This window comes from Ursus americanus, chromosome 13, assembly GCF_024610735.1.
Source record: "Ursus americanus isolate L20-20 chromosome 13, mUrsAme1.1.p, whole genome shotgun sequence".
Lineage (NCBI taxonomy): Eukaryota > Metazoa > Chordata > Mammalia > Carnivora > Ursidae > Ursus > Ursus americanus.
In genome coordinates, this window is record NC_142139.1 from 17,805,936 (window position 1) to 17,816,304 (window position 10,369).

Here is a 10,369-nt window from a genome sequence, read left to right on the forward strand (position 1 = left end):
AAAAAACTTTGTGTAGAAAGAAAAAAAAAGGCTTTATGCACACACAGGAACATCCTTAACTGTAGCCAAAAAGGTCTTTCGGACTAGCTTGGTAGAACAGCGCCAGTTAAAGGAAGCTCTATTAAACTGCACAGTCCAGCCAGTCAAGGACTCTGTTTACTCGACAAGTCACACTTCTTTGTTGATAGTTCGCAAAATCTAGGGGATGATTTCCAGGGTTGTGGCTGAGTGGGAATGGGTTAAAAAAAATTTGAGGGGAGGATCAGGATGATCTTGAATGATAAATCTAAACACAAGTACAATGTGAATTCTTCCTTCCTCTGCGCTAAAGATAAAAGGTTTCGGCTGGGGGTGAGGAATGGAATCTACTACTGTGGCCGGAGAAAAGGCTGCCGGGGAGAATTCCTTCCGAGACAGAAAAGGGATAAGGAGTAGAGTGCTTCGGGGCTGGTGGGTGTTTGCCTACAGTTCTGGCCTCTAGTTTGAGCTGATAGACAAAAGGAACTCCGGGATTCCCAGAGACGGGAACCACCTTCCGTTTGAGCAGCCTCCAGGAGCCACAGGGGGGCCACCTCGGAGAGGCCACGGACTGAGGTGCAGCTTCTACGCTGAGGTCTTCCCTTCCAGAAGGCTGGGAACGCCCCAACACCCCGCCCCGCCCCGAGATTTTGGGGTGTGTCTTTTGAAGGGGGAGGGGGTGCCCGACGTCCTTGCCAATCCCACATGAGGGGTCGCCCCCCTGTTGGTGCCCAGCTCTGCGCCCCCACCACACGCGCCGCTCCCGCCCCCGCCCGGCCCACGGCGGAACGTGGGGAGAAGTCGGTCTGGGGCCGGCGACTGGAAAGGGTGGATGGGTGAGTCAGGGTCGAGCCCAGCCACAGCCCCCGAGCTTCGGACCTGAGGAGGAGCCTCGCTTCTACCCCCGCTGCCGCCCCTCGGTTACCTCGGCCCCAGCCGCCGCCGTGGCCGCCGCCGCTGCGGACTCTAAGCCTCAGACACTTGCTCCTCTGAGAATCCGCGGCCGCCAGCGCTCCCCAGACTCCCAAATGCAGCCGCCTCCTCCGCCCGGCCTGGGGCTCGCTCTCAGCTCCAGATCCTCCCGTTGGCCCCCGGCAACTGCCAGTTCCAGCTGCCCCAGCAGCCTCGGTCGTGCTCCTCCCAGCCCCCACCGGCCAACCGCCGCCGCCGCCGCCGCCGCCGCCGCCGTCAGGGCAGTGACTGTCTCAGGCAGCCCGGGACTCGGCCGGCTCCGCCCCGCCCCACTCCGCGGCCCCGCCCCCAGGCCCAGGCCCCGCCCCCACCCGACCGCTCGGCCTTTCTTCGCCCGTCGGCTCCTCCCCTTGCCCCCCCACTCCCCCCACTGCGCCGGCCCACGCCGCCCGTGCCTGGGCGTGTGCGGGCGTCTGGACCCCGCTTCCCGCGTCGCTGGGGAACCTTTCTGGGGGTGGCCTAGGGGCCCCGCCTCTCGGAGGGGGCGGAGAAAGGGGCGGGGGCTGCGTTCTCACGTCCTCGAGCTCACGCGAGTCGCTGCCCCCACCCACCCCGTCACCACTCGGCCCTGAGCCTTTCTTTGTCTTCCAGGCAGGAGGGACTCGCTGGCTTTGGGGGCCATATCCGCTTCTAGGAAGGGCAGTTGAGTTGGGAGAATTGCCCCTTGCCTCTCCCTCAAACCACTTTTTCCGAAAGACCACTCCGGACCCATCCTATTCTTCAGTCGTCCGGGTTCTCTTTCAATCCATTAAATTCCCGTGATGCTTTTACTTTCTGTCTGGGACTGAGAGAAGCAAGGAAAGGACTGGGAAGAATATTGTAAAAATAAAAAATAGTAGGGGTATAGGGCGACATTCCCATGCGCCTCATGAAAAGGACATGGCCTCCACCAGATGGAGGTTCAAAGCAGTCATGATTCGGTCTCAGGCTCCTGCCTTCCTGGACAGTTGGATGACCTACAGGGGCCACTATAGGGGAAAAAGTCCATAGTCGAGGTCAGACTGTAGAACCAGGTAAACTGCCTTAGAGGGCCTGACTATAGGCGGTTACTGCTGAACTAGACAGGCCAGTTGTTTGCACTCACCTGGACCTGGGTTCTTTAGATTCCAAATTTCTGCTGGCAAGGTAAATGTATCGTCAGCTGAGAAAGTAGAAAATGTGCTATCTTTATTGTTTTGTTTTTTATGCTAAAGCCGTGAGCTTGCCATCTCCCATTCACCATTAATTTGAACGTTTATTTCCCAAATATTAAACCAGCCTCCCATCTGTTTTTTCTGGAATTTCAAAGTACAGCTATCATCCTTAAGTAGAAAATCATAAAACCAAATAGATTGTGCTTGTGCTTACCCTTCCATTCTGTTTATTCCTAGCCTCCTAGCTTGTTGATCTTAGCATTTAATTCATTTTTTGTGAATTCTGGGGTTCTTTTCCAAAGCACAAGCAAAAAAGGCAGAAGATATAAATTCTCCAGAATTAGAGAGTTGAAAATTGATTTTTAAAAAAATACAATTTCGATTCGCATTTGATTAAGCAATTTGAATTACCACTTAGCTTGTTTGCCACGCGGCTTCATAGTCATCGAGTCCTTCAACTTCATGGCTATAATACTATATGTTTAGACGAAAATTATAAATAAGTATGTACATCATACTATAATTTCCATTAAACTATTTGCTAATACAATAATTAAAATGATTTCTGCCCAATAGAGAGAGAAGTTACAGAAACTTGGTTTAGTGGGCCTATTTTTTTTTATAACTAACCATCTCAGAATGCTGTTTGAAATAGCATCAGGCATAACTGAGCTGTAATTAATCTTGAGACTCGTTTAGAATTTTTTTTGGCTTTAAAGTTTATTTCACATTTCATTTTTATGGCTTTTTGCTTTCCCTAATAGAAAAATTTCTGAAGAGCAGAGACTATGCCCTACACAGCCTTGCATTCCCAACACTTAGCAAGTTTCCCAGCATGTAAAGCCAGTCTGTTCTTTCATCTCATAGTTACTTACTTTGAGGCTTCCAATGTACCTGGAGATATGTTGAGCTTAGTGATAGGTTATACACAATTATGGCAGGATGAACACAGGTTCTTAAAGTCTGGGAGACTGTTGCAGGGCAAAGAAAACTTGGGATTACTTTAGCCTTCCTTTCTTTTCAGAATATCCATTTATCTCCCCAATTTTCAATATGAAGCAATGATGTTTTCTGTTTTTTCCGCCTCTTCTATACAATATTGCTGCCTTTAGATCTCTCTCACCAAAAGCTAAAATCTCCATTGTTGGGAAATATGCATATATATTTATTTATTATTTTATTATATATTATATTATATTTATATTTATTATATATATGCCTATATATTTATGCATATATGTACATACACATGTAATTAGACACGTGTACATGTATATATGTACTATGTCTGTGTATATATTTGTCTGTATACACTTAGTGGGCCTACTTATTGACCTAACCAGGACTTTTTTAATAAAGATTTTATTTATTTATTTGTCAGAGAGAGGGAGAGAGAGAGAGCATGAGCAGGGGCAGAGAGAAAAGCAAACTCCTCTGCTGAGCAGGGAACGGGATGCAGGGCTTGATTCCAGGACCCTGGGATCATGACCTGTGCTGAAGGCAGATGCCCAACTGACTGAGCCACACAGGCTCCCTTAACCAGGACATTTTTTGAAAACAAAACAGTGAAAGTGACAATAAAATTAACTAATATTGTGTAATTCTTAGATTATTTATTGACTGGAAACTTGATTATATTCTATTTGGTGGAGATATCGAATAGTTCTATTCAAATGTTATTTTCCAAAAATATAACAATTATGTATATATTAACATATAAATATACATTTATATACAAAATTTTATGACTTTTTAAATCAATTACATGAATGCTAAAAATGGCATAAGCTGCATACTCACTCTTCGTACATTTTCACATACGTTAATCATTTCTTAGTATATTTTCTCTAGCACCACATACTGATATTTTTCAAAAAAATGCATTTTTTTAAAACACAGTTTTTCTTATTTTTAATCTATTCATTAAATTGCCTGAAATTTTCCTCACGTTTGAATAAATTTGAAATTATTGACATCATTAATGCTTCTCTGTAGACATGGTATTTTTAATTGAAAATTTTCTAAGTGCTGAGGTACGTAGTAAGTTGAGAGCAAACTAATAAATAAAATACATTCTCAATTTAAATTTCTATATATTGAAATGCACAGAGTTTTCAGCCCAAATCTTTCCATGGAGGTATTCGTTTTTTCATCTCACTCGGAGTAACATCATTCAACAAATATTTTTACAAAACAAAGCTCATCATATAAATTTTCTTTACATTTATTTAGATAGTTGCCCTTATCATGGAGCACATTCAGTTCCTTCCTTGATTGGTAGAGGTATATTTCAATAACTTCCTGTTTGCAACTTTTGTTTTCAATAATTACAATCCCTGAAAGCTGAAACATTTTAATATTTTAATTTTAGAGTTATGGTGATTTTAAATGAAATGCTATGAAAATTCAAAGGATTCATTGTGGTCTAGTTTAACTACTGTCGATCATTCAGGTTTGTTTACAAAGTAATTATTTAAACAAATATCACTGGCAGTCTTTCAGATTATGCCACAAATTTGAAGAACTCTGTTTACTACACAAAAGCATTCAGCGTATTTGCTGTATGCTTTACTACAGGGTAACTCAGTCTCTATTTCAGCTATACCTTGTCTTTGGTTTTTCAGCATTTACCCCTGATTCTAGCAGTGGCAGCCTGGGGAGTTCATGCATGTCAAAGGCAGTGGCAGCCCACAGCACACCTGACTGGTATACCAAACTCCTGGTGGGTTCCGCAAGCTTGAAAGTTTCTCTATTACAAAGACCAGGAGTTGGTTGTACCTAGCCTCCCATATCAAACTGTACTTTTTCCCCCTAGCTGCTATCCTTCACACTGTCCTTGAAAGGAAGGGGTTAGTTACTTTGCATCTGGAAAGAGTCCGGAAAAGAGCTATTGCTGGCAGTCTTTCAAATTTCCCCACAAGTTTAAAGAACTCTGTTCACTGCTAATGCATCTCACACACTCTTAAAGACCATAGTAGAAGCTGCAAATATAAATATGAAGGTCTACCAAACCCCTTCCAGATTATTTTAATGCTACTGTTAATAACAGTGCTTTGTTTACACAAGCATGCGCAAGTTACGTTAGTTGATTGGACCTGATGTTGCCCTAGACTATAGAAGTCTTTGATGTAGTAAGCATAATGATAGGAACATCAGCGGTGACTATCTGCTTAAATACTCTTTTTAAAAGAGTGCCTGTTTAAGCTTTACATTTTAAAAGTACTGTTGCCAGCTCTATTTGTTTCTGTTCTTGAAAACAAGCCTAAAAATTGTTTCTGCTTATAAAATGTGTAAGGTATAGTCCTTTCCTTCAAATGATGAAACAATCTCCAAAATAAGATACATTTTGCAGAATTACCAGCTAACTGGATTAAAAACTCAACGAGCTGTGAGTACTCAGTAGCTGGCTACCATGCTCTACCTTATCCTACAGGCTCCCAGATGGAGAAGAAAACTCAGTGGACCCTAAAATTACATCTACAGTACACATGATAGTATGAGCCTGAAACTCATAGCCTTGTCCAGCTCCCAAAGACAGCAAGGAATTTAAAGCAGCAAATTAGAATCTTCTAAAATATGTCCTTCCATTGGATCCTCATAACTGCTTTTTCCTACCTTTTCTTATATAGGCTTAGAAATAGTTTAAATGCCCAGGTCCAAATATGAAGTTACCATCACGCTTTTCTCAAATCTCTTATCCTGATAAAGGTCATTTGTGTATTCTCTGAACCACGTTTTACATATCTGAGAACAGCTGAAATTGACTTAGTAATAAGTTACATTCTGACTCCTATGTCATATGGTCATATGTAAAAACAGCAATAATTACATGTAATTATAGTCATTTAAAAATAGTGCAAACTCTCATTTGTCAAGGTGGACTTCTCTGACTTCATTATGTCTATGTACTATGCATTCTTTGGTAAAATGTCAGTGAACTACGAGATAGAATTAATCTCGATTTGCTGCACATAATTTGTGAACTTGATAGGCCCCAGGTAAATGAGAGATATTATTTTATTTATTGTCCTTAGTCTCTCTGCTCTTCTAGACACCATACCTTGTTTTTTTCTTTTTCCGAGTCTCTGTTACTTGCTACACCAGGATACTCTGGCATCAGCAACCTCTGAGAGATAGGTTGTATGAATTTGGAAGATAAATATAATATGCTAGAAAGCATAAAAATAAACTCGATGAAGAATCCGTGGGAGTAACTCATCTTAGAAAACATTTTCCTAAGGTCACAAAGGCTCCTGTGAATCCCACGCTTCCCATCCCACACATGTTGCCAGGGAACTCATTTATAGTTCACTGTGGTGGTGGTGGAGGCAGGGCAGTCATATAATGTAGCAGCACCACAAGGCCTATGTCAGGACGGTTAACTTCTCAGAAAGTTTGTTTTGGTTTTTCTCCATGAGGCTAGATGGAATGGTTAAATGACCTCCATGAGGTAATTCGTAATTTTCTTCCTAGTCAGTTTTATCTAGTGTCTATATTTCTTACTAGTGCTCTTCAGTTAGCCTAATATATTATCGTTCCTTTAGACCATTCCTTTTATTTTCATTTAATTTTGATTAGGGTCCCTCAATTTTTTGAAAATTCTTCCGATGGAAAAATGTAACTGAAATCCCAAGTCTGAACTGAATAGGTTGAGGAGTGCAGTATGCCAAGTCTTTAAAGTATGACTCATAGCGTTCTGTCCGAGATGATTGGTAAACTAAAAACATTATTAAAATACCACCCAAAAATTATTTTCTAAAAGGAATATCTATAGATTCCCACACCAGAAAAAGCAGGCAATGTTTTTATGCCTTTCTTTCAACTTCTGTCCTAGGTAGACTCCAAAGATGCCCTCAACGAACCGCGACTCCTGGACTGTATGCCCTTAAGCAGTTGCCTCACATTGTATCTGGTCTGCTCTGTGACTTGCATTAACCAATAGAATGAGACAGAAGTGGTACCGTACAGTCCCCTGATCTAGATTTGAAGAGGGCTGGCAGCTTCCGTGTCATGTTTTGCAATGGCCACCTTTGCGAACCATATTAAAGAAGCCTGGCTTCCCTGCTGAAGAGACCATGTGAGGAGACCACACCAGGAGGCCACATGGAGTGGCCCTGAGATCCTCTGGAGAAGTGCCAGCCCATCATCCCAGTTGGGCCTTCGATGACTCCAGCCTCAGCCACCATTTACTACACCTTCACGAAGAACCTCACGTAGGCCCACTGCAAGATTTTGTCTAGCTGAGCCCAGTGGAACCATAAGCTGTAAGAGTTGTCAACATGATTGCTATTTTAAGCATTTATGTGATAGAATGGTTTGTTATATAGTAGTAAGTAACTAAAACACCACATGATAGAAATAAATTTCCTAGTATTTCACAAATACTACATACAATTTCTACTGTCCCTGTCTTCGTTTTATCTCTTGGGCAATTTAAATAGCTCTGGGGAACCGAAACGACATATCTTTATTTATACCATCCTACTTTTCTGGGGTATATGCACTATTCATTTGAGAAATAATTAGAAAAATGAGACAGAGGAGTCGCCTGGGGGGCTCAGTTGGTTAAATGTCTGCCTTCGGCTCAGGTCATGATCCCAGGGTCCAGGTATGGAGTCTCCCTGCTCAGTGGGGAGACTGCTTCTCCCTCTGTCTGCCTCCCTCTGCTTGTTCTTGCTCTCTCCCTCTCTCTCCCTCTGTCAAATAAAAAAATATTTTTTTAAAAAAGAAAAATGAGATAGATGTTAAGTGAACTTTTTAATATCATATAGATGGAGGATTTATATTTATTTCCAAGTGTCTCTTCTCTCCATTGAATATTTCTTATCACATTAGAAGCCTTTATTCAACAAGGATGTTTCTCACTGTAGCCTAACAGATAGTTATATGATATCTCTAAATATATAAAAACATCAGGTTCTAGCATACTACTTAATAATAAATGAGAATCAGAAGCTGCCCTCTCAATCTACCACCAAAGTTTTACATATAATTAGGATGGCATGTTGGGGATGCAGGCGGAAATCTAAATCAGAAGTACCTTATTTCAATAATGTTGATTTAAGTTCTGAAAGTTTGTAGCTACTTCAAAATATAAAAAGAAAAAAATTTGGGGGCGCCTGGGTAGCGCAGTCGTTAAAGCGTCTGCCTTCGGCTCAGGGCGTGATCCCGGCATTCCGGGATCGAGTCCCACATCAGGCTCCTCCGCTATGAGCCTGCTTCTTCCTCTCCCACTCCCCCTGCTGTGTTCCCTCTCTCGCTGGCTGTCTCTCTGTCACATAAATAAATAAAATCTTTAAAAAAAAAAAAATTTTTTTTTAGCATTAACCTTAAATAACCTTAAATGAGACCTTTTGTTTAATTTCATTTTTTTCATAGAAGATTCCATATTTGCTAATAACATATTATTAAGAAATTTATACAAATATAGATATAAATTTTGGATGATTCAGGTGAGCAAGCTCATTACTAACTAACTCAAAATTTCATTTTTTTTGAACTAGAATATTTAACATGGAGGTAAACTAGTTTACCTAAGGATCATATCTTTATATGAAAATTCCATCTAATTTATTGTTACAATCACAAAAAGATAAAACTAAGTATTTTCCAATCAAATCAGATAAATTCAGCCCCCAGAGGAGATGGGAAAGGAAGCAATCAACCTCACACTTGGAGAGGTACACTTTGAAAAAGAGAATTAATTCTTTTTTCTAAAAGACCACATGGAAAAAAAAGGGAATACAGTTTGGGGAAATTTCGAGAGGGAGGATATCTAAGCAGCATTCTCTGCAAGGAATAATCATCGTTGGAATATCAGGAGGTTGGTGACTTTAAGAAAGCATAGTTTTGGCACACACAGGCTGCATGCTGTGCAACTGCAGATGACACCATTCAGATGGATTGTCATGTGCTTCACATGCACCAGACTGCGTCAAGGTGGTGAGTACAGTCAGAGATCATATTTGAGCAGGTGTAACAAACCCACATCCAGTGGTTTGATACATAAGGACTTATTTCTCGTATGTAGTAAAAAGCGTGGATGGCATGGCTCATATAGTACCTCCAGAGAGCCATCAGGAGTCACCCTTATCTCTTTCTCTTCTGCCATCCTGAGTATGTATCTTTCATTTTCATTGTCACATCATGGTGGGTTAACCAACTTGTCCCAGCTTTTTTTTTTTTTTTTAATATTTTATTTATTTATTTGACAGAAAGAGAGAGACAGCCAGCGAGAGAGGGAACACAGGCAGGGGAAGTGGGAGAGGAAGAAGCAGGCACCCAGTGGAGGAGCCTGATGTGGGGCTCAATCCCAGGACTCTGGGATCATGCCCTGAGCTGAAGGCAGACACTTAAGGACTAAGCCGCCAGGCGCCCCGTGGCTTTAAACTGGAAGTCATACATCTAAGAAAACTCCTTAGTCCCTAGTAAACCAGGACAGCTGGTCACCTTACATAGTGTCAACATGACATCAACATGGCATTCTACCTCTAGTTCCTTAGGTTCATGTCTTATATCCTTCTCATATTTTGGAGGCAGGAAGAAGATGAGGAAGAAGCAGAGAATAAGGGGTACATAGCACCTATGTCAAGAAAGTAAAACCTTTCCAGTAATTCTCAGCACATGTCTAAGTTACCAGAACTACCAAGATATGCTGGAAAATGGATTATATATCTAGATACATTGCTACCCTGAAGAACTCAGGGCTCTAATTGTAAGAAGAAACAGAGTGCATTAGGAAGACAGCAGTATGTGCATAAATTTGTGACTTTCTGTAGGAATGCTCAGTATCTGTAGGACAAGAATAGAGAAAGCAAACAAGGAGGGCAAACCAGGGCTGGAGATTGTCAAAGAAAGATCTTGAGAAAGGTAAAGAAACACATTATTTTGGGGTATGCATATCATTATTGAAATGGCTCATCGTGAAATGCATACTGAGGAAAAAGTTCAATAAAACTAGGAAGGGTGTCACCTACAAAGAAAAATAACAGAAGGAATAGAAATTTAGAATAAAATATCGATTCCTTTTAAATCCTGGGGGAGACAGCCTATATGAGAAAGTCAATTATTTCTTTCATTTTATTGGTACTAGATTATTTACCTTCAACTTAATATTCACCAGGTAGTTCTGTTTTGTTTATTTTAACACTCTAAACTTTAGGGAGAAAATTTTATTTAAGTTTGTCTTAAAACATAACATTTGTGTTAGCATTGATAATAAACCAATAAAGATATTGACAATGAAA

The 10,369-nt window shown here is 41.3% G+C and overlaps 1 protein-coding gene across 1 annotated transcript in view; it reads right to left on the reverse strand.

Moving 5' to 3' along the window:
- The window catches only part of ANKRD50 (ankyrin repeat domain 50), a 36,127-nt gene extending 34,935 nt beyond the window's left edge, over nucleotides 1-1,192 (reverse strand). Inside the window, exon 1 of the mRNA XM_045799025.2 lies at nucleotides 944-1,192. The gene's annotated coding sequence lies outside the window, so the exon portion shown is untranslated. The remainder of the gene's footprint in view (nucleotides 1-943) is intronic.
- Nucleotides 1,193-10,369: the final 9,177 nt, after the last annotated feature.